Consider the following 26,317-nt stretch of genomic DNA (forward strand, 5'->3'; position numbering starts at 1 on the left):
TTGTATCACCTTGTTCTTTGAGACGGTCGTCAGATGTATGCTGCTTCTCCCTTTTTGTCATGGAATTTGACACATTTATGTAACACTGAGCCTTCACCCAGGGTTTTCCTGCTTTGGCCTCTATAACTGGATCCTGCAGGTTTGGTGAGTGGAGGCCATCCTCCTCTCTCCGCATTGCCATCCCTCCCTCTCCCTGTATGACGCATGTGTACAAAGCTCCAAAGCAGAGAGGGGAGAGCTGCAGGAAGGCAGTTTCTTAAGTGCTAAGGAAAACATGTAGGCTTTGTTATTTATTTATTTATCTTATTTTTTGGCTGAAGGAAGTAAAATAAAGGAAGTCCAAGGAAAAACAACTCCCTCTGGGACCTTGGCTTCAGCTGCCTCTCCTGGTTTTAATGAGATCATTTTTGATTCTGAGGTTTTTGTCTCCGGAAAACCATCCAGAATGGAGCTACTTTTGAAATATTAGGCGTATCCCAGGACCCAAAACCCCAAGGAGTTCAACTGTCTGCAGATCATTTGGACCACCCACCTATGGAAGACGCACAGCCCATCCAAACCCCACAGAAATGCCTGCCTCTCACTATCTCTCTGAATGGCACCCAGGAGGCTTTGCTCCTCCGTGGAATTGCTGAGCTAGACAAGAATGTTAGTCCTCTGGCCCAGTGTTACTTGCAGGTGGAAGGGAAAGGAAAATTAAGACACAAATTCCATCATTAAAATGAATAAATGTTGAACTCAAGAGACCAGTCTAAAACGGGGAAGGGAATTTGGGCTTCATATACTAATGCCTCCATTCAAATATTTTTTGCCCCAACACACTGAGAAAATATTGGAGTAGCATAATTCAATGTGAAATAGGAAAACTTCCATGTTGAAATTACTTTCAGAGCTTACTTACGGGTCATGCAAGGAAAACACTCATATTCCTTTATATTCAAATCTATTTTCAAAATAAAACATTGTTCACCCATTTTATTCACTGAACGATTTTTGGTTATGTCCAAAAGAGCAGATCTACTTTGAAAAATTTGGTACTACTGGTGACATTGAAAAGAATGAAGGCTGTGAAAGTGTGGTAGCAGAAGTCTCAGAATGACCCCTGAAGGCACTCACCTTGCATAATCCCCTCCCCTGTGAATATGATGGGACATCGTTCCTGTGATTATATCACATCACATGGTTTCTTAGTCTGTTCGGGCTGCTATAAAAAACAGCATAGACAAGGTGGCTTATAAACAACAGAAATTGATCTCTCACAGCTCTGGAGGTGGACCATCCAAGTGTTGGCTGATTTGGTGTCTGATGAGGGCCCACTTCCTGGTTCATAGTCAGCTGCCTTCTCACCTTCTCCTCACATGGTGCGAGGGGGCAAGGAAACTCTCTGGGCCCTTTTCATTCATAAGGTAGCTGATCCCATTTATGAGGGCTCTGCTCTTATGACCCAATCACCTCCTAAGGTCCCACCTCCAAATACCATCCCATTGAGGGTTAGAATTTCAACCTGTAAATTTGGGTGAGGCGGGTGATATAAACATTTCGTCTATAGCACATGGTAAAAGGGACTTTGCATATATAATTACTAATCATTCCTCTTTATAATAGAGAGAGATCATTTAGGGAAGTCAGTTTTAATTACATGATTCCTTTAAAAGTAGAGAATGGGCCGGGCCTGGTGGCTCACACCTGTAATCCCAGCACTTTGGGAGGCCGAGGTGGGTGGATCATTTGAGGTCAGGAGTTTGAGACCAGCCTGACCAACATGGTGAAGCCCCGTCTCTACAAAAAATGCAAAAATCAGCCATGCATGGTGGCAGGCACCTGTAATCCCAGCTACTCAGGAGGCTGAGGCAGGAGAATAGCTTGAGCCTGGGAGGTGGAGGTTGTGGTGAGCCGAGATCACACCACTGCACTCCAGGTTGGGCAACAGAGTGAGACCCTGTCTCAGAAAAAAAAAAAAGGAGAGAATATTCTCTAGTTGGGAGAAGAAGTAAGAGAGATTCCAAGGATAAGAATGATGTTCTGCTACCTAGTGGAGTGACTATAGCTAATATCAACATACTGTATATTTCAAGAGAGCTAGAAAAGAGGATCTTAAAAGTTATTACCACAAAGAAATGATAATGCTAATTACCCTGAGTTAATCATTATTCAATGTATAAATGTATTGAAACATCACAATGTACCCTGTAAACATGTACGATTACTATGTGTCAATTATATACAACAAAAAAAGAAGGCCTTGACACTTATTGCTGGTTTGAAAATGGAGAGGGCCACATGATTAGAAATCTGAGCAGCCCCTAGAATATTGTGGCCCTCAATTCACAGCCAATGGACTGAATCTGCCAACCACCTGACTGAGCTTGGGAGCAGATCCTTCCCCCAGGGCCTCCAGATTAGAGCCTAGCACAGCTAACATCTTGATTTGAGCCTGAGCAGAGAACCCAGCCAAGCCCACAAGGACTTCTGATCTGCAGAACTATGAGATAATATTAGGTGTTACTTTTAAGTTAAGTTTATGGTAACTTGTTATGCAGCAATAATAAACTAATATAAGAGGTACTGAAGGAACCCTTGAAGGGGATGAAGAGCCCAAAGGCATTCAGAATAATAAGTGCATCCCTGGAACAAGGAACCTCTTTGCAATGGAAGGAGACTCCTAGAAGTGGGAAAATGTTCAGGCAGATGTATAACTCCCAAGGCAAGTCTTAAGATTCTTATTATTTTATAGCCATATTTGATCGGCTGGCTTTGACTCTGCTCCTCAAAATCCACTCCTTCATTCAAAACCCACCATGGCAGGAGGACTAGGAGGTTAGAGAGCCTCCCTGATCCAGCCAACATTGCCCAGTAGTGGCACACAAGGCCCATTTGTCCCTTTATCTCCCATATCTGCCCCTCTGCCTTTCAGGACATGAGGGTTATGAGACTGTACTCTCTAGATGCCTGCTCTTGCCACACCATTATTCAGTCCTCACTGCCTCCTCCAACCCCACTAAACATGTCCAACTACCTGGTAGGTAATGGACCCATTTTTTTCCCTTGCCCAAGGAGGCTGAAACCAGAATGGTCCAAGGAGGTTCTTACCAGACAACTTGGAAGGGGTGTAACTGGTACTCCCAGGGGAGCTGACATCCATGTCCAGGTGTCCAAATAGAAAAAGAGCAGGAGCTATAATCAGAGCCCAAATCAGGAGCTAGCAAAATGGACACCACCACAGAAGATACTGGGTGAGGAGTAAAATCACAGACTGGCTCAGCTTCATCTTGTTGGGTAGAATCAATGACTTGAGTCATTTTTAAAAATTAGATGTATACCTGTTGGGTCTGGCACTTTTATTCTATTTACCACTTTGAAATTCCATCCATTTGAATTTCAGTCTGTTTTCTATGTCTTATTGTGTTGGGAGTTTTTTGCAGCATTGATACTATCACTCTCTCCCTATAGCATAAAACTCCTCTCCTAGTTTTCCTGACACCAGCTTCTCCTACTTTTCCAACTGTCCCTGATTTCTTCTTCTGTCTTAGTTCTGGCTGATATGATGAAGTACCGCAGAATCTATTTTCCATAGTTCTGGAGACTGGAAGTCTGAGATCAGAGTGCCAGCATGGTTGTTTCTCACGAGGGCCCTCTTCTAGGTTGCAGACTATCAATGTCTTGTGTCCTCATATGACAGAAAGAAAGCGAGCTAGCTCTCTGGCCTATTCTTCTAAGGGCACTAATCCCATCCATGAGGGCTCCACCCTCATGACCTACTTACATCCCAAAGGTCCCAGCCCCAAATACCATCACACTGGGGATTCAGTTTCAACAAATGAATTTTAGGGGAGGTGGGGCACAAGTATTTAGTTCATAGCACTTTCTGTTTTTGAGATCCTCTGGCTCCACTCACCCTTAACGCTGGTGTTACCCAGTGATTTATCTTTAACCAGTTTCTTATTTTCTCCATCCATTCTGGTTTTTTCATTCACTTCTATGGCTTGGATTCATCACTCAAATATGCAGATGAGTCCAAAATCTCGATCCCCCATCCATTTTTATTTCTTGAGCTCTACATATGGACATACCAAATCTCCTGGACACTGCAATTTGGATGTTCTGTTGGTACTTCAAATTCCACATGTCTGTTCCCCAAATCATATTCTTACTGGGTCCTTTCTCTGGTTTAATAACATCATGATGCCCCAAATGTTAACCATAAATCTACCTATTGTGGATGTTGGATTCTCATGCTCACACCCTGAGACCCAAGTTACTTAGGCTAATAACAGTTAACATCTAATGAGGAGCAATTTGCTAGTTATTCCTCGGCTTCAAGTTAAAGAAAGACAGCAAGAAAACAAAAGACTAATGTGAGAATATCATTAGCTGATAGGGACGTGAGTGAACACTGTCACCCTGATCAAACCTACATGCCAAAGGAACAGAGCTCTCACTGGGGAAACTGTGTTAGGCAAAGCATAGTCTGATATCGACAAGATAATCCTCTTCCAAAAATTCTCTCAATCTAGTCATAGGAGCTCATGCTTCTCCATCACTGTAAGAGTGTCATCTCTTCATGAGTCAAAGCCAAGATCGTGGTTGTTTCCTTACCTGAACAGCCAAGTCCCCAAGAGTTTCAGCTTCCCAGTGAGTTGTCAGAATTCCCTGGAACAAATAGCCCAATAGCCTCCACTGCTCCTGGCCTATTTCTGCTGGTTTCTATCGTTCATGCAAGCCAGGAATATAATTTACACACACCTCTTGTTACTATTCCATTTAATTATAATATAGTCCCACACATACAAACATGAAAACAGCAATCATGCTTTATTCCAACTCCTAATTGCATGTAGCAATCATGTGCTTTCACTAAATTATTTCCATCAAGCAGAAATAGTGCCATTATTTCAGGAGTGCCAAAAGGCCCACCTGCAGTCCCCACCCCCATCAGCAAAGCCAATCGAGTCTCATACACTTGCCCTGCAATTTCGTATATAGTGGCCCTCCCCCATAACCACACACACACACACAGACACCACACACGCAAACAGACACATCAGACACCACACACACACACACCAGACACCACACACACCACACCACACACAACACACACACACACACACACACTTCCACACTGAATCTCTGTATGTTCAGCGCCCCTGTTCTTTCCCTTCCCACCAGCATCTTAGGCCCTGAGGTGTTGAGTGATTACCCAACACTCTCCTTTTTAAAATATTTATTTATTTATTTATTTATTTATTTATTTATTTGAGATGGAGTCTTGCTCTGTCGCCCAGGGTGGAGTACAGTGGCGTGATCTCGGCTCACTGCAAGCTCCACCTCCTGGGTTCACACCATTCTCCTGTCTCAGCCTCCCGAGTTGCTGGGACCACAGGTGCCTGCCACCATGCCCGGCTAATTTTTTTGTTGTATTTTTAGTAGACACGGGGTTTCACCGTGTTAGCCAGGATGCTCTCCATCTCCTGACCTCGTGATCCGCCTGCCTCGGCCTCCCAAAGTGCTGGGATTACAGGCGTGAGCCACCACGCCCGGCCCCAACACTCTCCTTTTATCTTTGTGCCTTAGAACATTCTCAGCTGGGCTTCCTAACTAACCATTTCCTGTTCTTCTAATTCTAATATACATCCATCTCTGTTTCTCACAGGGAGAGTCCTTATTAATCTCTTTTCTTAATAACACCTTAAACCTAGTCTTCATAAGACTCTCTTAATGAGGCTCTGTCCTCTGGAGCTGGAACATCTTCCTTTTCCTGCCCTTGGGTGTCAGAACTGCAGGTTCTAAGGCTTTTGGACTTTAGACTGATCCATGCTACCATCTTCCCTTGTTCTCCAGCTTATGAACAGCCTATTGTGGGACTTCTCAGCCTCTATAATCGAGTGAGCTAATTCCACAAATAAATCCCTTTTCATACATCTCTCTCTCTCTTTATATATTCTATTATTTCTGTCTCCCTGGAGAACCCCTGACTAAAACATTGCACCAACCAATCTTCAACTTTTCTTATTTTTGAATAACAATGACAACAAAAACAGAATAAAAGAAAGAAAGAGAAAAAAAGAATGTCCTTTTCTCTGTGTTCATTCTGAAACGCATTTCTTACACTAGGAATTGTGTGTTCCTTGCCTGATTCTCTCCCAGCCTGTTTTCTGCATTGTATCATTGGAAATAAGCCTAGGAATTACTTAAGTCATGCATATAAAAATGAAAACTAGAGAAAGAAAACATGAGGTAGTAAGGTGGTAAATTACTAAGCACTGGGGTCGGCAAATGTTTGAATTTTTGCTTCTGCTTTTCAAGGTTTTGTACTGTTGGGTGCATTCCAAACGAGGCCTCAAGCCTAGTCATCTCAGTAGGTATTTTTTTCCTTTTCCTTTTTTTAAAACCGTGTTATCAATCATGCTTTCCTAAAGGCTCACAGACTATTTGCAAAGCAAAGGGGAGCCTCAGTGTCCCAAGGCAGGATTACCATTTGCTGCAGGAATTAGGAATGAAACCGAGGAGGATTCAGTCTTGCATTGCTCTCTGTGTTTGAAAAGGGGGGGAGAAAAAACTGACAGTGCTCTGAGGACTTGAAAACAACCAGCATGACTTGACCATTTGAAAAAGAAATCCTGGAGCAGCATTCCAGAAACACGAAGACAAGCTCAGCACTGTGCAACCTAAGGAGGTCACTCCTCTGGGAGTATTTCATGGAATTAAGAGAAATGACTTTTAAGAAGTAGCTGTCTGAATGAGAACAATTGCGGACTTTCTTTTTTTCTAGGGCTGAGCTCCATGCTCACTAGTTTTAAAACACAAAGGTTAAGCATAAAATGAAACAGGAAAAACTAAATATATTTTCCAACTGTCTGCTTGCGGCCAGCTGCCAATCAGCCTAGACTGGGTGGTGACTCTTGCCCTAAAGTTAGCAGAGAGATAGGCTGGATGGTTTTTCTGGCTTTTTTTTTTTTTTTAAATAAGTATTGCATTTTAGTCATTTTAGTTGTGAAAGGCTTTGAAGTTTAACACGAAAGAACAGATAGTGGTCAGAGTTTAGGTTTATAAACTCACTTCTACTATTCAACAGATGCAAAAAGCACATGGTTTCTTGTAGCTTCAGTTTTCTGATCCATAAAATGAAAATGCTGCAAGGCTGGCTTTTTCCTGTTATTCAGATCCTGCTTTAAGCGTCTCCTCTCATAGAAGTATCCTATCTAAAGTGTCTGCCTCCAACACCTAGCTGCTCCCTGTCACATCACCAAGTTCTAATTTCTTCCCTAAACCCTGCTTTTTTGTTTGTTGCCTGTCTCCCCCAGTTAGAGTATAAAAATTACGAGGGTAAGAAACTTTTATTTCTTTATGAATTCATTTAACAAATATTGTTTAGTGACTTCTCAGTACTAGATACTGTCCTGTGCCCTGGGGATACATTAGTAAGTAAAGTAAGGAGATGCAGTCCTTGTTTTTAGATAGAGAAGTCAGGCCTGGAAATAAGCAAATAAGCCTTGAAATAAGCAAATAAGCAAATCACTTTGTAACATGTCCAGTGGCAATCGGTGTTTTGAAGAAATAGATATGGGAATTAAATGGGATCATACAGGGTAGGTGGTTAAATTTATACAGGGTGGCCAGGGAAGGCCACTGAGTACATAACATTTTAACAGGACTTGAAGAAAGTGAAGAAGCAAGACCTGGAGCTGGGGTATTCCAGAAAGTGGGAACCCCCAAGGGAAAAGGCCCTGTTTGGTTGTTCCAAGGGCAGTATGGCTGGTGCACAGGTGGAGGAAATGAAGAGGACAGAATGAATAGATCATAGTACAGACTTTTGGTTTCATTCTGACTGAGATGAAAAGACTGGCTGGTTCTACTGTGGCTGCTATGAGAAGAAAAGATTGAAGGTGAGCTTTGCTGGAAGCAGTGTGAGGTTAGAGCAGTGATCCAGCCAAGAAATGAGGGTGATTTGGGCGGTGTGATGGCAGTGGCAGTGTGCACACAAACTTTGATTCCAAGATCTCCTGATAGACTGAATGTGTAGTGGGGAGGAGAGAGATTTAGCAATGTCTCCCAGGCTGTAGCCTGAACAAATGAACAGATGGAAAGATTAGGAGAGAATAATGGTGAAGGCAAGGATGAAGAGTTTGGTTTTAGACCTATAAACTAATTTTGAAATACATATTAGAAATCCAACAGTAAATGGTGAACATGTTCAGAACTCAGAATTTCAAGAGAAGATATACAGGCTAGAGATATACATTTAGCAAACATCCTCAAATAAATAACATTTAAAATCATCTTTTTCACCATTGTATCTTCAGTGCCTAGTAGAATATTGACACTCAATAAATATTTTTCTAATGAATGGATGAATGTTATGAGGTTCAATAAGATAATGGGCAAAAAATTGGTATTTTTCAAACTACAAACTCCTTCAAATAAAAGGCTAGACACAATATTCTAATATTATGTGTGTTTTTTTTTTTTTTAGGCGGAGTCTTGCTCTGTCCCCAGGCTGGATTGCAGTGGCCAGATCTCAGCTCACTGCAAGCTCCGCCTCCTGGGTTTACACCTCAGCCTCCCGAGTAGCTGGGACTACAGGAGCCCGCCACCTCGCCTGGCTAGTTTTTTGTATTTTTAGTAGAGACGGGGTTTCACCGGGTTAGCCAGGATGGTCTCGATCTCCTGACCTCGTGATCCACCCGTCTCGGCCTCCCAAAGTGCCGGGATTACAGGCTTGAGCCACCGCGCCCGGCATTATGTTTATTTTATAAACAGAAAACCTTTGAATGAACAATATTATGTTTATCTTATAAACAGAAAACATTTGAATGAACAATAGAGTTAGCAAGAGTACAACCAAGTGCAATTAGAAATCTTGCCTCCAACAGAAACAAACTCCAGATGCGTGTTTTCCCCCTTCTCCTTTTGATACTTAAAGTTGATAGAGTTTAATGCGCAATTAAGGGCAGTAAAGCTTCAGAGAAAAATGAATGCTAGTGAAGTATAGCAATTTTTTAAAATAATGATCGTTCAAACTGTCAAAAAGGTTTTTATAGAAAATTTCAAACTGTCTCAGAGGAAGTACTTTTCCAAAAGGTAATTATAAAACTATATGGATTTCACATGGACTTTCCCTCTCCAGATCACTCCATAAGTCTAAATTCATTTGGCATCATTTTGCATTGAATAATAATAGTCTTGACTTCCATCTTTTTGACTTTTAGGCTATAGTATGACATTTTAATATTTTTAAAGTTTCTCGATAAAAGGAAACTACTGTTTAGGGGCTTAAGCAACCACCCAGTAAAATTATCTGGGTGTTTTTTTAAACACATGATAGATGTTAGAAGTCACATGATCTACTCCCTCTACCGGTTATGGAAATATCAGGGTTAAAGGTTTTCTGTCTTTAAAAGCTGAGCATTCTGATGTGAAGATTTCAACTTTTTCTAGACCAAGAGGGAAGATAGGCAGGTGGGTGAATGGATGGGTGAGTGGTGAGTAGATGGATGAATAGATAAATGGATGGATGGAGGGACAGATGAATGCAGAGAAGTGAGGGCTAAGGAGAAAAAGAGAAAAGCAGGCAGGCATGAGAGTGAATGGGAAAATGAGATATTCTGACTTTTGACAAATTGTCAAAATAACTCAACAATGTAAAGATAGCCTTTATAACAACTGACGGGCACAACTAATATCTCTATGGGAAAAATAAACCTTGATGCTTATTTCAGATTATACACAAAAATTAACTTGAAATGAATCATAGATGTAAACGTAGAAACTAATTTATAAAATCTCTTGAAGAAAACACAGGAGCAAAGCTTTTTGACCTAGGTTTAAGCAAAGAGTTCTTAGATAAACTACAAAAGCATGAATCTTATAAAAGAAAAAAATTGATATATTAAACTTTAGCAAATTTTAAGTATTTTGCTCTTTAACAATCACTGCTAGAAAAAGTGAAAAGTCATACCAAAGACTGGGAGAAAAAACTTGCAAAGCAAATGCCTGATAAAAGCCTTCTAGTTAGAATATATAAAGAACTTTTACAATTTAAGAATTTTAAAACTGGGTGAAAACTTTGAAGACATACTTTATCAAAAGAGATATAATAATGACAAATGAGCATATGAGAAGATGCTCAACATAGTTTTCAGAGAAATGCACATTAAAAACCACAATAAAATACTAATACACACCTAATAGAATGGCTCAAATTTAAAAGAAAGAAACAAACAAAACTGACAATGACATTTACTCTCCAGTCATGAGGAAATAATAGGGACCAGATTTACCTTCTGGCCAAGAACTATTAGAAAACCAAGCAAAATATATGAAATAATAATTTTCAGAAATTAGACAACAGGTATCACAGGGATACAATCCCAGAAAAGAGCAAATCAAGATGAGTCCTGCAATTGCACCAGCTCATAACCTGGCAGCAGTTCCAGGATGCAGTGCAGGGGGAGAGAACCCAGATAGAGCCTAAAATTTTACCAAGTTTAGGAGGCAGAAATTGGAGTTTCAGGAGACCAACATGGTTAGAATTTGTGGGTTAGAATATTAGAGAGGAGTAATCTACATAGAGAAAGAAAATTCAGAAATCTGCAGAAAGATTCACTTAAGACTTTTGACGAGTACTTATAGGAAACTATCTGAGGTTAGGAAACAAACCACTGCGTAGAAGCGGGCAGAACAATTTCCTGAGCTCATACAAGGCTGGAAATTGTTGCTGTTTCCACAAACCAGAGTGGAAAGACTTCCTGACAGATGGATATCAGACAGAACTTTCAGAAGCCTCAATAGTGCGGCTAACATCCGCTAAATTAAGGTACTCTAAACCTATGCTAAAAATTTCAAAAGCACAGTTTGAAAGCATCCAGCTGATTTCACATAATTTAAATATACAGCAGAAGAAAATCCAACACTATTTAAAGAAAAGTAACAAAATTTAGCAACCAAAAATCTAAAATTCACAAGGCACAGGATCCAATCCCAAACTGTCAGGCATGTAAACAAGTTGGAAAAGATGATGCATGACCAAAAGAAAAATCAGCCAATAAAATCAGCTCCAGAAATGACATACACGATGGAACCATTAAATAAGGACATTCAAATGGTTATTTTAAATATGTTCCATATGTTCAAGTAGATGATAGAGAAAAACCTGTTGGGATTAACAGCAGATTAATTACAAAGGAAAAGATCAGTGAACCTGAAGACACAGCAATAGAAAGTATCCAAAATGAAGCACAGAGAGGGAAAATGACTGAAAAAAATAGAGCCTGTGTGACAATATTACACGATTTAACTGCTTGTAACTGTATTCCCAGAAGGAGAAGAGGGGTCAGAAAAGAAAAATGTTTGAACAAAGTATTGCCAAAATGTTTTATATTTGATAAGAACTGTAAATCCATAGTTCTAAGAAGATCAACAGGACCCAAGTGAAATAAATGTAAAGGATACTATTTCAAGTGACATTATAATAAAATCTCTGAAAATCAGTTATAAAACTAAAATCTTAAAAGAACCCAGAGAAAAAAAGACATATATTCCAAGGAACAGAGACAAGAATGACAGCTGACTTCTCTTCAGAAACATTGCAAGCCAGAAGAGAATAGAGACAGATATTTAAAGTAATGGCAGTTAGGAAGGGGAGGAGGGAAGAGAAAGAGAGCTGCCAAATCAGAATTATTCATTCAGTAAAAACACCTTTGAGCTGAAAGGTGAAATAAAGTCTTTTTCAGACAAGCAATAGTTGATAGAATTATCATCAACAGATTCGTGCTATAAAAAATATTAAAGGTAGTTCTTCAAAGAGAAGAAAAATTATAGGAGATGGAAATCTGGAATTACACAAAAGATTGAAAACCACTATAATTGCTAAAAATGTGAGTGGGCAAATTTAAAAGCCATTTTCTTCATTTTTAACCTCTTTAAAACATAATTGACTGTTTAAAGCAAAAATAGTAACAATATATTGTGGAGTTTGTAACAGAAGTAAAAAGTACGACAATAATGAAGCAAAGAATGGGAAAGGTGGAAGCATCATGTTTTATAGTTTTTACATGTGAAGTTGTATATTACTTTAAAGTAGACAGCGATAAGTTAAAGATGCATATTGTAAGCATAAAAGAAATTACTTAAAAACTGAAACAAACATATAAAAGCAATAAAGCCAATACCAACAGTGGAAATAGAAAGACTGACAACATCAAATGTGTGTGAAGATGTGGAGCAACTAGAACTTACACTGGAAATATAAAAGTACAACTACTTTGGAAAACAATTTGTGGTTTTCTACACAATTTAAATAAACTTGCCAAAAAACCTAACAATCTCACTCCTAGGTATTTATCCCCCCAAATTAAAACATATATTCCACATTAAGACTTGTACATGATTGTTCACAATAGCTTTATTCCTAATAGCCTCAAACTGGAACCAAATAACCGTCAACTGGTGAGTGGATAAATTGAGCTATGTTTATACACATATATGTGTATATGCACACACATATACCAGCATATTACTCAGCAATATAATAAAAGTAACTACTGACACATGTCAGAATACAGATGCATCTCAGAGGCATAATGCTAAGCAAATGAAAGAAGCCAAACAGAAAAGACTCTTCTGTTCAATTCCATGTACAGTTGCCCCTCAGTATCCATAGGGGATTGTTTCCAGGACCCCCCAAAATACCAAAATCCATGGATGCTTGACTCCCTTATATAAAATTGCCTAGTATTTTCATATAACCTATGGACATCCTCCCATATACTTTAAATCATCTCTAGATTACTTGTAATACCTAATAGAATATAAGTGCTATGTAAATAGCTGTTAATACTGTATTTTCATTTATATTATTTTTATTGCTAATTTTGTTGTTTTTTCTCCCATATTTTCAATCCACAGTTGGTCAACTCTGCAGATGAAGAATCTGGATATGAATGGCCTACTCTATATGATATTATTAAATAGGCAAAGACTAAAATGACAGAAACAGGCCAGTACTTACCGGGACCTGGGAGTGGCAGGAGGGAATTGACTGCAAACATGCAAGAGAGAACATTTCAGGGTAATAGAAATGTTCTATGACCTCATTGTGATGGTGGCTACATAACTGTGTACATTACCTTCCCAGCATTCACCTAAAAGTTGCAAGCCTTCCACAGAATCTGTATCAAAATAGATACAGATTCTAATGCAACTGTGTAGATGAGGATTCCTAGTGATTCCTACTACACCATCTTCCAAGCATCATCTACTAACTTGTAGTTTGTTAAGCTAAAATAAGACAGGAAAGAAGGACAAAAGAAAGAACAAAAGGAACAAACAGAAAACAAGTGGACTTATGCCCAATCATATCAATAATTACATTAAATGTAAATAGAGCAAACACTCCAGTTAAAGACAAAGCTTTTCTTACTGGATGAAAAAACATAAAAGCCCAATACATGTTGTTTACAAATTATTCCCTTTAAACATAAAGATACAAACCCCCAGTTAGAAAAAAAGAGAAAACACAAATCGCCAATATCACACTTGATAAGGCATGTGCACAGCTGCTGATATTTAAAGGATCATATCTACTATGTTCATATTGAAGGTGTACAACCTAACATGATATTACAACTGGCTAAATGTTGATTCAGGATACTTATTAATAATTACCATAACCCATGAATTGTGCTAACCAGTTCATCTACATCTTTTTTATTTAGTCTTCCCACAACCCTGTTGTGTAGATGCTGTTTTTGTTCATAGTTTATAGATGAGGAAATTGAGTTTTATAGAGGATAACTGACTTGCCCAAAGTCACACAGCTTGTTAATAGTAAAACCGCTTACTTTTTGGACTCCCATCCTGGCAGTATTCCTAGAATCATAACTGTCTCATCAGAATGAATCTAAATGCATATATTATTTTTTAAAGGAAGAACAGCTTGTCTTTTTCTGAAACAATTCTACAGGCTGAAAGTCTTGAAGGAAGAATGGAAAAGCTACTCACTGAATTGCTGCCACTGTTGCCGTGGAAACCTGAAAAGAGATTACATACACATCAGTTTTACAACTCCATTTTTAATAGGTGCAGAACATAACCACAGGCTGCTGACTCCTCATGGAAAATTCCCAGAAAAATCCATCTAATCAAAAATCTCTTCAGCTTTTTTAATACAAAAATCCCAATTCACAGAGTAAGCTGAGCTCTGTCAGAGAGGGTGGATAATGATTCTCTTTTCCTGAACTGTTGCTCATCCACTGACTGTTGAGGAGGGAACCAAGACAAAGAAATTAAAATAATGCTGAAAAGCAAGAACAAGAAACTACAAGGCATTGGATGCATATGTCATAAGAGCCAGGTCAAGCGGCACTGGAGGGGGAACTGTGGGTACTGACTTGAACAAACGGTAAATATCACTGAGATAAATATGCAAATGTAAAGTGGTCCCACCCATGGTAATAAAGGCAGCATCCTCCACTGGGAGCAACATGAACGCTGTTTGGCAGCACAGACCTAACTCTGTTGAGCATTTCAGAGATGCTGATGTATAGATGCTGTCAATGGGAAGTTGGTTGCCACAGTAAGATGGAATTCTGAAGCTGAATACGGTATAAGTCTGTTTACAAAGTAAAAGTAATGTCCTTGCTTATCTAAAAAGTCCCGTTCATAAGTCCCCCTAAAAGCTGATTTGAAAAGTTACAAAGAAAACTCAGCAAGAATAGTAAGTAGTGAAAAAGACATGATCTGCCAATTTTCATGACTTTGAACTTTGGGTTAGCCAATAAAAATGATTTAGTAGATATATTAATTAGGATTGGATTTAATTGCAGATGACAGGAACCTCAAAGTAACCATGGCTTAAACAACATAGAATTTTATTTCTCTCTCACTTAAAAGTCTGCATAGGCCATCTGTCGGTGATCGGCAGCTTCACGATCATCAGAGATCTAGGCTCCCCAGCTTGTTGTTTGACCACTCTCAGCATGCAGTTTCTGACTCATGCTCCAAAATGGCTGTTAGAGCTGCATCCCACATATCCACAGCAAAGCCAGCAGAAAGAAGAAAAGAATGGAGAAGGCCACTAGTTTTCCCTTTAAGGACACTGCCCTGAAGTTTCCTACACTTCTATTTACATTCTATTGGCCATGTCCCATGTGGGCTTGATCTACCTGTGTGCCCCAGACAAGCAGGATTTCACATGTTGAATAGAAATAACCAGAGAAAGAGGGAGACAGTTGTTCTCTGTATAGTTTAGGGAATCACAGGACTCAGGTTTGATTCATTCATTCATATAGTCGTTCAAGACACAATTATTAGTCATATGGTATGTGTCAGACTCTGTGTTCGATTCTGGAAATAAAAAGACAATAGCAACCACATCAATAAGCAAATCATTTCAACACAATGTGAAAGGAATTTCACAGAGGTTAAAGAAAGTAGCTAACTTTGCTGTGTTGCAAGAAAGAGCTTTTAAGAAAATTTCACAGAGGAAATGCCATGTAAACTAAGTCTTTAAAAAATAGGACTTTGCCAATGAAGAAGAGCTGGAGGAGAGGGTGGAGGAGGGGCAAGTGTTGGAGAGTACTGGAAAATGGAGAAGCTATTCCAGACAGCAGGATGAACAGATGCAAATGTGACAAAATATGGGAAAGTATAGCTGCTAGGAAATGCTCAGGAGTTCCATAGGACTTGGAATGGGGATGAGAGATGCAGGAAGAGAGCCAGGGGGGAGCCGTGGTAGTAGATGAGGCTGAAACACAGGCAGAGGCCCCATGGTGAAGGGTTTTGTGGATAGACTGGAGAGCTTACACATCATTCTGCACTCAGAAGGAAACCACTAGAGAGATCTAGGAATGAGAGGATCACAGTGAGATTGGATTTTGAAAGATTAATCTGGAAGATGTGGAAATGTGGAAGAAGCCAGGAGACAGGCATGATTGAAAACAGAAAAAAACAAAAAAACAAACAAAAAAACCCCTGTTTATTTATTGAGCACTGACTGAGCATCAACTCTTTGCCAGGCACTCTACTAAGTGCTACAGACACCAAACGGAGTGCAACAGACACAGAAAACACCAAAGGCATGCAGAAGAGGGAGAGACATAAACCAGTGTTAACATTGCTCTGCAGCATGTGTGAAAACAGGAAGGTGGAGGATGATCTGGGATGACAGTAAAGAAAGTGCCCAACTCTACTGGGATGAAACCAGAAAACTTCAAAGAAAAACAAACTTTAGTTTGTGAAAGCTGATCAGAAGTTTGACAGGTGGTCAGAGGCTGCAAAAAGCATTCCTGGCAGAGTATATGGTACCTACAAATATAAAGAGTCATGAAGACAAAGTGCAAGTAGTTCTCATTGAACTCATTGTGCAAGTGTCAGGGATGGAAATTAGTCTCAGGTGAAGACAGAGGCAGCTGGGGAGTCACATGATCAGACCTGGCAAGAGGTGCTGGTCAATGTAGGAAGAGATGAGAGCCTGATTTAGAGTGGATGAAAAGGGAGGTCACCACGCCACAGATCTCCACTTCCTCCTTCTGATCCACCCCATACCCTTTACCACTCTGCTTTATTGACCAGGAGGCTGCGTTGCATGAGTTGCATCAATAGGTTCTCTTGTATTCTAGCTTCCAGTTGGGTTCAACCAATGAGTAACAACAGAAGATTAATTGGGGAAGAGGACGTGAAGAAGTGAGGTCAGGGGAGGTATTTATCCCCTCAGTTCCAGGCCTGTGGAGATACATGGACTGGCTTCACACTCCTGTTGGGAGGTCCTGTCCCCACAGAGACCTCTTGTGCTTTTCCTGTCTCTTTTGTGCTCTTGTTTTCTCATGTTCTGGCTCCCAGAACCCTCCCCATTCAAGCATAGAGGGGGTAACAGAAACCCATGAGCTACAGGGTATTACACTCTCCCTTGTGAGTTCCCTCCACTAGGCTCTTTGAAAATAACCTCTTTATTACATTCTAAAATTATGTAATCAGTATGCCAACTGTTTTCTGCCAGGATTCTAACTAATATAATCACTAAATACCACTCTCACTTAAACCTCATTTCTTCACAACTCTTACAACTTTTATGTCTAAACTGGAGCCACCAGTTTTCCAGAAGGAATGATTAAACCCCCAAGATGGTTCACAGCTCTCAATTCTTGTTTGAAAGGTCAAAGATAACAATCTGGCAGGTTCAGATGGATAAAACTAAATTCTTGCTACTGACAAGTTCAAAAGTTAGTGGAGGCTATAAACTTGTGCACACACAACAGTAAAACTCGCCAGACAAATCTTTGGCATAATTCCTGGGCATAGTATAGTTTAAGCAAATAGTCTAGGCTGAAAAAAAACCATCATTTCCAATTGTAAATTCTAGAGAGAGAGAATCTGATGGTCCATCTTGAATCTCGGTTCAGTTTGGCTCTGACATGGCTGTTTGAGATTCATTATTATGTGGGGAGAGAAAGTTTTCAGATAAAAGGTATGGGTGTAGGATGCGTAGACATTCCTAAAAGCATCTATCACAGTGGATACATAGGCACCAGTCAGTCTTTAACTGAATAATTTCATAAGGCAGAGTGTGATGTGCCATGTAAGGGTAATTTAAAGTCTCTCTTGCCATAAGGTACTCTAGTGCTGTGCTGTGTTTTATTTTTAAGGGAAGGGATAATAGCATATTTACAACTCAATTATGTTTCTATTATTCTAGTCCTAGTCAAATTAAACATTCCTTAGTCCCACAGTGATTTTTGTGGGGGAGGGGTATTGCTACACCTGCCACACAGCTGGGTCCAAGGACTGCCTGCATGCTCCCAGCATGCTCTGGGGTTAGTTTCCATGCCAACCAATCTAGGAGTGTTTCCACTCTCTCTACCCGCTCCAGGACAGAGCTAATAGAATAGGCATGTATAAGGAAGAGTAGGAGACAGGTTGAATAAGTATATGCAATTATTTTTATGGCACTGTGGTCTCAAATTATTCCTTATGCTAGTCCCCTTTATAACCCATTATAATAGGCAACAGATTACAATGTCTTTCCTGCTAAGTGCTCAGAGTTCTTTCAAATATGCTATCACATTATCCTCACAGCATCCTGAAGAAATAAGAAAGGTCTTATTTTGCAAGTTGGGAAACTAAGGCATAAAATGGTGAAATGGCCATCTTCCACATGCAGGATGAGGCAATGCTGGCTTTAGGGTGGGATTCAGGAATTACGCCTCTAAAATCTGTGTTTTCAATATATTTTTCTGCTTTCCTGTCTCCCTCTGCCTGAAGCTACAGAGCAAAGGAACTCAATACAATTTTGATTAAATATCATCCTCATTATATTTGTGTTAATTGTAAAATGGCACAAATGGTGGGAAATGCTATTGAGGAAGAAAATTAGGTAAACTATTAAAGAAAAAGTCAGGTAAATACAAGACTGGGAAATAGGAAAGCAAGTAGATATGTTTAACTCAAGTTAAAATATTTCACACAAATTTTCTTTCAAGGAAAAGAAACAGCCACTCAGCTTTGGAATAATAGATGTTTAGTCTACTATCATGAAGCATATTTGTGACTTGGGGAAATAAAAATATGATATCAAATGTAGCAAAGATTAATAAGAGACACCTCAAATAGTGAAAGGAAAACTCAGGAAGATGTGCACAGAAGAAAATAAGCAAAAAATGTCAGCCCACTTTTCACTTTTCCTGGAGACTCTACCTTTAGCTTCAACTGTCTCAGGGAGAGAAAACCATGACCACATCCTGGGCATGGACAAAAGCATACCTTTGTGAAATGGAGGTTGCAGACACATTAAACCTTGTCAAAGTGCTGATGGCATTGTTTTAAACATCATGAGATTAATTTTACCTCATTACCCCAAATGAAAAGCTACAACCAAGAAAGGTGTCACTCTAGTCAGTGAATGTAGAAATGCCACAATGTAATTTTATGTCCTTGCTGTTTGTCCAAAGAAATAACCAATTATTTCAAAGGGACTCCAAAATTCAACAGTCATTGACATGCTGGTGTCAGGTGCTTTCTGAATCCCAAGCTTTGGGTACCCAAAATACTTACTCTGGACTTGGCATATTAGGGAATGTTGATCTCTGCTCTGAATTCCCAGATCCAGGAGTGGCAACACCCACTCACATCACTATATCCTACGTGCAGGATCTTTGCAGCATAGAATATTGGCCTAGGACTGAGAAAACCTCTTTGCTTCTCTCCTGAGGACAATCCCTGTGATTTTCATTGCTTGTTTGCCTCAGGGCAACATGCACCATTGGATTCCCCACCCGATTCCATCCCAGAGAGCAGGGCTTTGGAGTCAAAGTAAAGAGCTTCAGATTCTGGCTCATGGTAAGCATTACACTGACCGATGACACTTCCAAAGAGTGACCTTAGGCAAGGTCACTTCTCTCTGACCTTCAGTGTTCCTATCTAGTAAACTATATTAATAATACCAACCTCATAGGTATTATGAGGATTAAATGAGATAATGCACGTAAATTTTAGTCCAGTGCCTGGAATATAGTCAGCACTCAATAATTGCTAGCTATTTAAAAACAACATCTTAGAAATCTGTCTCAATGGGCCTCTGCCCAACAGACAGGCCTCTTGTGTCACACTCATAGGGGCCTCTTGTGTCATACTCACAGAGTGTAAACACAGAGCACGGCAGGGAAAAGCTAAACTGGAAAGGGCAGGCTGTGAAAGTAGTGAGCCTGTAGGAGCCAATTAACTAGTTGCCAGAAGCATGTATTAAGAGTTTCTCTGGACAGAATGGATGATAGGGAGTACAGAACAGTCAAATGAGCACAGTTTAAGCTTGTTAGAGCCAATCTAAGAAGGGACACAGATATATTAAGTACATTCATAAAAATAGACAGACTTGGGAAAATATACTTAAATTAAATGAAAAGTTTGTATTGAAAACTAGTCTTCTCCCAGGCTCATTAGAGTGGCAACTCAATTATCCCTTAGCAAACTTAGAGAGTTGCTTTTACATGGTGAGATGAATTAGGAGACTAAACAATTCAAAACACTAGCAGTAAATCTAAGCCACATCCAGACTTGAGCAGAGCTAACACATTTTTAGATGATGAAAAAGTAGATGCTATATAGAAGAATTCAAAAGGCACAAGTAACATGCTTAAAGTATTCCAAATGTATTTGCAGAGAAAGATTTATTCTTTGCTGCTTTCAGTATATTGCTTCGAGCAAGAATAATCTCTTCATTACATCCCTAATTCACACTCCTTTCCTTTTTAATATGCTACCCTTCATTTGCCACACAAAGATATTTCAGATCTGCCATAAACACATATATGCCCCATGCAGTATAATGATAAACTAGCTGTTACAAAGAGCTTAGAAACCAGACAGACTGTTTCTACATATCTAACCCAAGTTATTTACTGTGGCTTAGCATATTTTCAATAGCAGTTCAACCACATGCTTAACTCTAACACAGAATTCTTTTCACCAGCTATGGAAAAAAAATAATCAAAGAGACTATTGCTTCTGTGGAAGTTCTTGTACATGACTCCAGGGGAATTATCCTTTCCCTCATTCCAACATGCTTTATGAGGTTGCCCCAACCTGGCTGCACTAAACCCTTAAAATACACGATTCTGTGTGCACACGATTCAGTCGTCAAGATTGGAAGAGTCCCAAGAGTCTCTGAAAGACAAGAAAGAATGCTTTAAAGCACTGAGACCATTAATTATCCTGGCAGAACCCTAACAAGTGAAGCATTTCCCTTCACAATCTGCATTATCCCAGTCCCCTTCAAAACACCATTTTCAAAAACTGTCAGCCTCCACCTAGCAGACTCTGAACATCGTCTGCCCTTCCACCTGGATCATCAAGCTTCTGAACAAGGAGACAGGATGGCAAAATGCCAGCAGTGCCTCCACATGGGAGATGGCATGCACTCATTTCTGGTTTAGCCTACTGCTGCCTCACTACATGATTAAGAGTTTGGGTTGAAGGTAGAACGAACTGGCTCCACCACTCACTACCTTTAAGATCTTATGCAAGTTATTTATCTTTCCTTAGCCTCGGTTCCCCATCTATCAATTGAGGATAATGACACACCTACCTCTTTGCATTTGGGAAAAATTAAATAAGACAATTCTTGTAAATAATTCAATAAGCACTGTAAGCAGTCAATAAATATTAGCTATTGTCATAGGCAATACACTTTGGAGATGCAGCCTGACCTTTTTCTTCCTGAGCATTCCTTCATTCATTAAATGATTATTCATCCATCTCCGGCATTAGGAAACCATCCACAAAGCTCCATAAGCTACCTGTGTGAAAGTTCCAAGGTGCAACCTCTATGCAGCTACTCAAATTTGAGTAAACTATATGCAAATACCCAAATCTGAGGAAACTAGTGCAGTTAAAGAAACTTATCCTCTTCCAGTTTTAGATTATTTCTTTTTTGTTTTTTTTTCTGTCGACCGGGCTGGATAGAGTGCAGTGGCATGATCTCGGCTCACCACAGTCTCCGCCTCCCGGGTTCAAGCAATTCTCCTGCCTCAGCCTCCCGAGTAGCTGGGATTACAAGTGTGAGCCACTGCGCCTGGCTAATTTTTGTATTTTTTTTTAGTAGAGACAGAGTTTCACCATGTTGACCAGGCTGGTCTTGAACTCCTGACCTCAGATAATCTGCCTTCCTCGGCCTCGCAAAGAGATTATTTCTTTACCTAAGAATTATTCCACCATACTACTGGGCTCAATCACATGAAAATCCAATAGCAATACTAGCAAGTAAGTCAATCAGTGATTTATATATGAAAATATACATATTGTCAATAAATACATTAACAAGCTTAATCTTATTAGTGACTTATTAAAATGAACCGAAAAAGCATTGTATCTATCCAAAAAGTAAACATCTTTAAATTATAATATTCAATGTTATCAAAAGAAGCATGATATATGCTAATGAGAATGTAAATTTCTAGAGTATTTTATTAATATTCATATTAATGTTTATTCATATTTATCAAGAAGTCCTTCCCCAATAAATGACATCAGCAAGATGGTCAACTAGAAGCTCCTAGCACTCTTCACCAACAAAAACCCCAAAACAATAAATAACCACTTTTCAACCAAAATAACGAAAGCACTGGAGAATAGCAAAAAGAGCAGCAGAAATCCTGTTGAGCACAGAAACCCAAGATTGCCACATAGAGATGGTGAGAAAACACCTTGCCTTCACCACCCCATCTCCCAACTCGAGATTGGCTCAAAACCAGAAGGGACTGGTTTCCCCTGTGGGGAAAATGTAAACAAGACAACCCCAGCAGCTACTATCACCGCTGTGGACGCATACAATCTTCCCTACTGGAAATGACGGCAGTCCACAGGCTCGGAGCATAGCTGAGGAAACTTCCCAGAGTTCACGCACTGAGCTACCTCCACAGAAGAAGCCAACACTGAGCTCAGTACCCCCCACCCCCAGCATGGCGCATGCTGTTACTGCTCTGTGCTATCTTGGAACCAGAGCCCCTGTTAGAGTGTGTCCTGCTCCAGAGACTAGTAGCCATTGCATCCCTCTGTCCCTGAGGCTTAGCTGCCACTGAATCATGCTCGCCTTATAGCACTCCATCCACAAATAGAGATGCAGCTATGTCCTACCCTCTAAACCAAGCTACCACAGAGCCACTCCATCCCTCCCATCTCAGTCACTACTGCACCCTACCCATAGGGCCAAGCAGAAATGGCCCCCCAACCCCCAGAGACCCGAAGCCTTGAACTACCAGAGAAGCCACACCCCCATTGCCACACTGAGGTGGCACAATGCCCCTTGGGGACACTAAGCTCAATACACCAGAGGAGTTGCACCTCCTTGCACCACAGCTGACATGGCACCCTAACTTAAGGGATCTGAAGTTTCCACTGGCACATGTAGCACCACATTCTGGGGCTGAGCAGATGTTTCACTTTGGGTCCCAGGGAATCCAGAACCTTGACTGAACTGTGCCACCCCACACTCCAAGCTAAGCAGCCACAATGCCCTGTCTACCTGAAACTGGACCAGCCGCCACCAGCCCAAGCTGCTGAGGCACTCTGCCTTTGCAGGAGTGTAGTCATTGATGTGATGTTCCCTGTTCCCTGAGGCCTAAGCCACAGTGGCATCTTGGCATCTCTAGGTCCTTGCTGCGGCTGCACCTAGCCTCACAGAGCCTGGGCTACTGCTGTGTCTCACTGGCCAGAGTTACCATTGTGTGGTACCTCATGCCTTGTTGGTTCCAGGTCCCAAATTGCAGCTGTGCCCAGTTCCATGGGGCCAGGCTGGGCTGTGAGAGCACTCCTTCATTCTTAGAGCCCAACCAGATCTGTGCCTTGCCCCCACACCCCGAGTCAGAACAACAGCTACATTCCAGCCCCCGAGGCCTGAGCTATATACCCCAGCTTAGTGGGGGAACTGTGTTCACTTGTACCTTGGAGTGTAAACCTGTACCTCAAGTCCCAGGTGGTGGAATAGTTTTTAAGACCCAGGGCCCAGGAACCCAACTCCACAGCTGCTCCAAGCACCAGCGCCCTGAATTCCATTGCCACTGTGGCTTCCTGTGAGCAAGGTCATACCCCAAACCAAGAGCAATCCCAAGTCTCCCCTCTATGAGAAAGATGAGAATAGGAGGATTCATAAAGCCCATGCCCTAATAATATACATAGCCACTGTCACTGCCACAGACTCCTCAGCCTATAATACTGAAGCAACTGCAGTCATCACTGATGTAGATTATAAACTGAAGAAGCTGTATAGAGACAGTACCACATGAAACCAGAACCACTGTGTCCTACTCAATCAGCACCCTCAGGCCCATCTGCAAGTGAAAGTTGTCCCCTATGAAAGCCACTCTGTAAAGTTTGGGAGAGGAGACTGTACCACAAGATGTACAGATACCAATACAAGGACAAAAGGAACATGAAAAATTAAGGAAATATGACACCACCAAAGGAACACAATAATTCTCCAGTAACTAACCCCTAATCCAATGGAAATTAACGAATTGCCTAAAAAGTAATTCAAAATAGTAATCTTAACATAACTCAGTGAGATATAAGAAAGCACAAATAGACAATTCGTGGAAATCAGGAACACAATGTATAATCTGAATAAGAAACTCAACAAAAAGAGAGATATTAAAAATATGTAAATCTTGAGGTTAAGGAATTCAATCAATGAAATAAAAATGTATAGTTGAGAACTTCAACAGCAGACTAGATGGGAAAGAAGAAATAATCTGAACCTGAAGACTGTTCTATTGAAATGACTCAATCAGAAGGAAAAAGAGAATGAAAAAGAGGGCTGTGCAGAGTGACTCATGCCTGTCATCTTGGCACTTTGGGAGGCCAAGGTGGGCAAGTTGCTTAAACCCAGAAGTTCGAGACCAGCCTGGGCAACATGCAAGACCCCATCTCTACAAATAAATACAAAAGTTAGCATGGCATGGTGGCACATGCCTGTAGTCTCAGCTGCTCAGGAAGCAGAGGTGGGAGGTCAAGGCTGCCATGAGCCATGATCAATCCACTGCACTCTAGCCTGAACAACAGAGCAAGACCCTGTCTCAAAAATTTTTTTAAAGAATGAAAGACAGAAAGGATGAAAGAATATAAAGACAGTTTACAGAATTTATGGGATACCATTAGTGAACAAATTCTGTACTGTGGAAGTTTTTAGAGGGAGAAGAGACAAGGGGCAGAAAATGTATTTAATAAAGTAATTGCTGAAAATTTCCCAGGTCTTGGGAGAGATATGAATATCCAAGTCTATGAAGCTGAAAAAAATCCCAAACAGATTCAACCCAAAAAGATCCTCTCTGAAGCACATTATAGTCAAGATGTCAACAAAGACAAAAAGAATTTTTCAAGGGCAAGAAAAAAGCATCAAGTCATATATAAGGAAATCCCCATTAGACTATCAGTGGACTTCTCAGTAGAAATTTTGTAGGCCAGGAGAGAATGGTATGATGATATGGTTTGGCTATGACCCGACCCAAATCTCATCTTGAATTGTAGCTCCCATAATTCCCACATGTTGTGGGAGTGACCTGGTGGGAGGTAACTGAATCATGGGCTGGGTCTTTCCCACGATGTTCTCATGATAGTGAATAAGTCTCATAAGATCTGATGGTTTTATAAATGGGAGTTTCCCTGCAAAAGCTCTCTCTTGCCTGTCGTCATGTAAGATGTGACTTTGCTCCTCATTCACCTTCTGCCATGACTGTGAGACCTCTTCAGTCATGTGGAACTGTGAGTCAATTAAACCTCTTTCCTTTATAATTACCCAGTCTTTATTAGCAACATGAGAACAGATTAATAGAGTAAATTCGTACCAGATAGTGAGGTGCAACTGTAAAGATACCTGAAAATATGGAAGCAACTTTGGAAATAGGTAACAGGCAGAGGTTGGAACAGTTTGGAGGGCTCAGAAGAAGACAGGAAGATGTTGGAAAGTTTAGAACTTCCTAGAGACTTGTTGAATGGCTTTGACCAAAATGCTGATAGTCATGTGGATGATAAAGTTCAGGATGAGGTGGTGTCAGATGGAGATGAGAAACTTGTTGGGAATTGGAGCAAAGGTTATACTCTTGCTTTGTTTTAGCAAATATATTGGTGGCATTTTGCTTCTGCTCTAGAGATCTGTGGAATTTTGAACTTGAGAAAGTTGATTTAGGGCATCCGGTGGAAGAAATTTCTAAGCAACAAAGAATGCAAGAGGTGACTGGGTCACCACACTGTTTTGAATTCACAAAGATATGGTTTGGAATTGGAACTTATGTTTAACAGGGAAGTAGAGCATAAAAGTTTGGAAAATTTGCAGCAGGACAATGCAATAGAAAAGAAAAACCCATTTTCTGAGGAGAAATTCAAGCCAGCTGCAGAAATTTCCCTAAGCAAGGAGACACTAAATGTTAATCGCCAAGACAATGGGGAAAATGTCTCCAGGGCATGTCAGAGGTCTCCACAGCAGCCCTCACATGACAGGCCTGGAGGCCCAGGAAGAAAAAATGGTTTTGTATGCTGGGGCCAGGGCCTTGCTGCCCTGTGAAGTCTCAGGACTTAATGCCCTGTGTCCCAGCCACAGCTAAAAGGGGCCAATGTAGAGCTCAGATCATTGCTTCAGAGGGTGCAAGCCCTAAGCCTTAGCAGCTTACAAGTGGTGTTGGGCCTGCAGGTACACAGAAGTCAAGAAGTGAGGTTTGGGAACCTCTGCTTAGATTTCACAGGATGTATGGAAATGCCCAGATGTCCAGGCAGTGGTGTGCTGCAGGGACAGAGTCCTCATGGAGAACCTCTGCTAGGGCAGTGCAGAAGGGAACTG

General features: G+C 40.5%; 1 long non-coding RNA gene across 1 annotated transcript in view; it reads right to left on the reverse strand.

The window, feature by feature from the left end:
- Nucleotides 1-26,317, reverse strand: part of LOC126959113 (uncharacterized) — a 455,629-nt gene that overhangs the window by 167,073 nt on the left and 262,239 nt on the right. The window contains exon 5 of the long non-coding RNA XR_007727484.1: nt 14,002-14,030. This is a non-coding gene — a long non-coding RNA (uncharacterized LOC126959113). The remainder of the gene's footprint in view (nt 1-14,001; nt 14,031-26,317) is intronic.

The sequence above is a fragment of the Macaca thibetana genome, chromosome 7, assembly GCF_024542745.1.
Source record: "Macaca thibetana thibetana isolate TM-01 chromosome 7, ASM2454274v1, whole genome shotgun sequence".
In the NCBI taxonomy this organism is placed as follows: Eukaryota; Metazoa; Chordata; class Mammalia; order Primates; family Cercopithecidae; genus Macaca; species Macaca thibetana.